The sequence below is a fragment of the Larimichthys crocea genome, unplaced genomic scaffold (genome assembly GCF_000972845.2).
Source record: "Larimichthys crocea isolate SSNF unplaced genomic scaffold, L_crocea_2.0 scaffold306, whole genome shotgun sequence".
In the NCBI taxonomy this organism is placed as follows: Eukaryota; Metazoa; Chordata; class Actinopteri; family Sciaenidae; genus Larimichthys; species Larimichthys crocea.
Window position 1 is genome coordinate 297,209 of NW_020854036.1, and position 5,382 is coordinate 302,590.

The following is a 5,382-nucleotide window of genomic DNA, read 5'->3' on the forward strand; positions in this document are numbered from 1 at the left end:
ATGCACAGAATGTAGAAATTCAAGCACTTTCAATGACCCTTGTCTACTTTGAAACATTTTGAAGGGCCTTCATCTTTTTCCCTCAAATTCACAAACTTTCAAGGAGCTGGAGCGGGAACCAGGATTTAAAGACAAAGATTAATTTTGTAGGATCATCTTTGGACCACCTCCTGCCACAGAGCAAGTGATGGATCAGGATTATCAGTTACGGTGCGTTCAGGGTCTCTCTGCAGGCCACACTTACCCGTCCTGTATCCTAGACTGCGCAGCACTCTGGAATGAGGCCTCGCATCATCAGAGCTTTCTTCAGCGAGTCTCTCACAGTCATCCCACAGCGTCGTGGAGACCTAACACAAGCACAGCACACTCACTAACTGACATGGTAGCAGAGAAGGCTGACATCAGAAGGAATATGAGCTGACACAACCACGCCGAGTGTGGATGTTGAAACTTTCAACTGCAAAGTGGCAGTGACAATTGTCTCCTGCAGCTTTTAGTCTGGTGAACATTCAGGAGGTCTGGGCCTCACACTGATCATCAATCTGCACAGAGCCAACTTTAAGGAAACCTTCCTTTGAAATCCATAATGTAAACCACCTAATCCAATCCTAAACTTAACAGTTCCCTTTTCTCAGCTGAAAAACTCTTTCATCATGAGTTTACCATCACATAGGGCTGTGTCCAATATGAAATTGCTTTGCAGTGATCAGCAATGTAAAAAAAGTTTGACAGCCTTAAGAAAATGTGTATTTAAATGTTGAGCAATTTTTTGGGGGCTGATGACTGAATATTTACCACATACACGTGTCCACTGAATGTGCTGAAGCCACGCCCACTCTGGGAGCAGTCAAGCAGCCATTTTGAAGCGACTGAAAGTGTCAGATGAGTTCAAAAATCACATGACTACTTTGAAACACTCTGAGTGAGTGAATTCACCTCTACTCTCTGCTAGGGATGCGGGGTATGCTCAGGGTGGTCTCAGCGTGTCATCAAGTCACCCTTTAGAGGCCGCCCACAATACTGGCTGGACAACGTTTGAAAACACGTTTGAACCTCTAATCTACATTTCAGTATTATTGTTCATGCTTCAGCAATATTTTCCAACATTTTTTGTTTTTGAGAAATCTCAGAATTGCCTTACATTTTCTTTTGTTTCCGCTAAAAGCGTTTTGATAGAAAGGGAGCCATCAGGAATATGCCTGATGGAGAAAGCGACTGCACTGGTTACAGAATCTAGAGGAACGAGGCTAGGTTATCCGACTTAAAAAAAAAGGCAATTTTTGTGTCTAAGTGTACTAAAAAGTTGTGTGAGCTGTGCAAACGTAAAGTTGACGGTCATGACATCCTGATTTCCAAAACATTTAAAAAAAAAGTGGACAGCCCTTCTCAAATGACTCGTCCAGAGAATTCTGCAGTGTTCTGGTGTTGTTGGCATCTGTCTGAACTTCATTTGTAGATGCAGAGTGAACGTGTTTCCTGACACGGTTTCCTGAGTGTTTCTGAGCCATGTGTAATATCCTTTAATCAGTCACTGGTGTTTATGCAGTGCTGCCTGAGGGGTCAAAGGTCACAGACATCAGTAGTGCTTTAGGGCCTTATGTTTCCCTGGATTCTCTACAATCTTATAAAAATTATGGAGTGCTACCTGCAAGGGTATCTGCATATTATTAACAACACACAACATAACGTCGGGTTCAAATCCTGTCCACTGTTGTACCCTCTGGGTCAAACCATACCACTGTCCTCTGTTGTTTGGCGGAACCCGCCTGATGGGCTTCTGAGGGGAGCGAGGGTTGGCTCGGCTGGCGTCGGTGGGGGTCTGCAGGACAGCCAAGGTGTTGGGGGCTGAGGGAAAGCCTGAGCCCCACCTCTGACCCCACACCTCCCATCTTGACCTCCAGAAGGGCTGGCGGAGAAGGAAGAGGCAGGAAAAGTCTGTACCGTTGCCCATAGCCTCCCAGCAGCTGCTGCTCCCTCTGCTGCAGCGTCCAGTTTACTAGTGTACTCCTCATAGGCCTACCAGACACACAGACACACACACACCATCGTTCATAAGATCCATTTTTCTGAAACTATATTCATTAAAGCCGAAGCATCTTACCTCGAGATAAATGGAAGGAGGATTGTGTTCTCCTCCAAACTGTCCAGAAGAGCCTCTAAGTGTTCTTGTGTCAACTTTATCATCTGTTTGATGTTCCAGATCTGTGAGGAACACAACAAACATGTCAACACATGGAGATACTTCACTGAACCAACAATCAGAGTCTGAAGCCTACTGACTGAATCTTCCCCTGACTCAGTGCACAATACAATCGACTGAAGCTGACCACGGTGGAGATGAGCCACGCTGCACTATTTCCCCACATGGCTACGAACCCTCCACAGCTGCAAACTGTGCAGAACTGTGTAACAAACAAGTACGAAATAATTCTAATGCCTGATGAGATGGATTTTTTGATTTTTGAGAATGATACTGACTCATTCTGCGTCCTGATTGGCTGAGTGAGAACCGCACGTGTGTTCTGCGTCCTGATTAATTAAGGGAGTACTGTACAAAATGCGTGTAATAAGGTGTATAAAAGTGTGTGGTTAGGGGTTTTACGGCCTTAAAACATAATTGTTAAACTTAAAAGATATATTTATATATATATATATATATTAAAATAAATCAACGTCATCTAGCGGGCCAGATATAATTGATGGCGGGCCAGTTTTGTTCTGAATTCAAGGTGGCGATTTCATTGGCTAGATAGAATCACATGGGTAGTATGACTCTCACACGATTGGTTGGTACCTTCCAATGCTTGCTCAGTGCAGTGCTTGGATAGGGAAAAGTAATGTTGGGGCATGAAATAGACTCGCCTGTCAAAAAAAAAAATAAATAAATTCTACAAGTCGGCATTTAATTCTCGGAGTTTTGCCTGTGTCACTCCTGGTGCTGCTCAGCACCAGCACACTGCCCGCCCACCCAGAAAAATCCCCTGCGCGCATGCGTACTGTTTGTTTCAAGTGAGGAGAAAGTGAAGAGCCCGAGCGAGTTAATGAAGATGGAGACGGACGACTTGGTTCCGAAAGAAAACAACTGCGGTCACGCCAGCCGTCTCTCGTTTTCGCGTGGTCACGTCAGCTGCTCAATATTTTCAAGTGCGCCCTTATTGCCGACTTATGTCAAATACTTGAGAAAACTGGGAAAGTCAGCGCTAGCTTACTGCAGCGTGTGGACACTTCCGGTTTTCAAAATAAGACGTGGGTGTTAAATTTATTAAAGGTTTATTTATAAAATATGAAGAATGGTTAAAATTTGATTTTAAAAAAGTGTGTCTCATAAGCCAAGTATGATCCTGCACTGCTTCAGTGCTCATATGTACATTATGAAATATTTCATAAAAAATATGACAAGTGTTAAAATGCTATAAAAAGAGGTGTGTCCTAATACAGCAAGTGTAAATCTACTGTTCACAAATGATTCTGAGCAATTACAATGCTATCAAGGTAATAATGACATTATTATTTATAGAAATAAACAATACAACAACAACAACAAAAATATCGAGATATAATCGTGTATCGCGATATAGCTTAAAATATCGAGATATTGGTTACAGGCCATATCGTGCAGCCCACCTCCGATGGCGTAACCGGGTGTCATTACGCCGACGTGAATAACATCTTACTGTATTTACGTTTATCTTTAGCCAGCAGTTTAAAAAGACCGATGTCGCCCGCTCTGGCCCCCGGGATGCATTTACTATGGCCCCTGATGTTGCTAACTTCACGTTTCTCAAAATGGAGCTGCCAATGTCCAGGCCTCTCAGCGGGTGTGTCGCTGAGTGGGGAGAATCTGTTTGAAACATGGAGCGGTTGGTGGTGTACCGTGGGCTTCAGTTGGGGGCTATGCTTCCCGAACAGTCACCCAGCCCCCGGCTGCTCGGGAACTGCTCAGGGACGGCTAGCTGAAGCTACCTCAGTGGTACCGCACCGGCTACAGGGGACTGGCTAACTACTGAGCACTGACTGTTCGGTGGTTTGATACCGTGCCTCTAAATCACTGACCCCGCCTCCAAAGCTACAATAAAAACATTTATTACAAGTACCATTATCACTAAAGGAGGACGAGGAGTATAGCTACACATGTGGCACACAGGGCAGGAGAAGACACAGAAGCCATTGCTACAGATAGGCTAGTTAGTATGACAAACAGAGACTGGTAAAGCTGTCGGATTGTGGCTGCTAAAGTGAGACCTGTTCGTGCACAGACAAACACAACAACAGTCTAAGGATAGTTTAGAGATACGTAGTCCACTGATGTGAAAAATATACGAAAATCTGTTTATGTGAGCAGAGCAGAGAGCACCGTGGCAGTAACACCGATAACTGGAAGTGACTGAATACACTTAGCGTAAAGTGAGCAGTGTTTGTATAGTACAGGGTCGGCAAGTAGTTTGGACGCGGGCCAATTTTTTTTCTGATAATTCCCCATCGCGGGCCATGACCATCGCGCGCGCGGGGGGGGGGGGGTTATTGAGTGATTGGCTAGTGAGAACCGCACGTGTGTTCTGCGTCCTGATTAATTAAGGGAGTACTGTATAAAATGCGTGTACTAAGGTGTATAAAAGTGGTGGTTAGGGGTTTTACGGCCTTAAAACATGTATGTTAATTGTACTTACTTACTTCGCGATTTCGTTTACCCCACTGCGTCTGTCATGAAACGCAACCTGCCCTAGCAACGTGCCGTACTAATGTATACAGCAGCGCAGATCTGCCGCTGATGTGCATTCACATTCAATTTGATATTTGAGCCGACCTTGTGGTTTTGTTTTTTTCATTTAATGAAAAAATTTGTCACGTTGTCCGTTGAAGAGGGACACAGGACACTTTTACTTTCCACAGGTTACAGCGCACACACGGCCAATTAGTGTTCCAACCTGTGCGTCAAGTAAAGAGACTGCGAGATGTTCTGGCTGCTGTTTTGTCACGTTACTTATCAGCTACTTTTCATAAATGTTGTGAAATCTGTGAAATTGTTGTATTTGACAGGAACTGAGGTTTAAAAGATATATTTATATATATATATATTATATATATTATATTATTATATATATATATATATATAATTTTTTTTTTTTTTTTTTTCTACGTCATCTAGCGGGCCAGATATATTTGATGGCGGGCCAGTTTGGCCGCGGGCCGCTAATTGCCGACCCCTGACGTACAGAGCCTACTGGTAGCACCTCGCTCTGATTCAAGGTGGCGATTTCATTGGCTAGATAGAATCACATGGGTAGTAGGACTCTCACACGATTGTTGGTACCTTCCAATGCTGCTCAGTGCAGTGCGTGATAGGGAAAAGTAATGTTGCGGCATGAAATAGACTCGCCTGTC

The 5,382-nt window shown here is 44.0% G+C and overlaps 1 protein-coding gene across 3 annotated transcripts in view; it reads left to right on the forward strand.

Annotated features, from left to right (window-relative positions):
* Positions 1-5,382, forward strand: part of braf (B-Raf proto-oncogene, serine/threonine kinase) — a 38,229-nt gene that overhangs the window by 14,569 nt on the left and 18,278 nt on the right. The window lies entirely within an intron of this gene.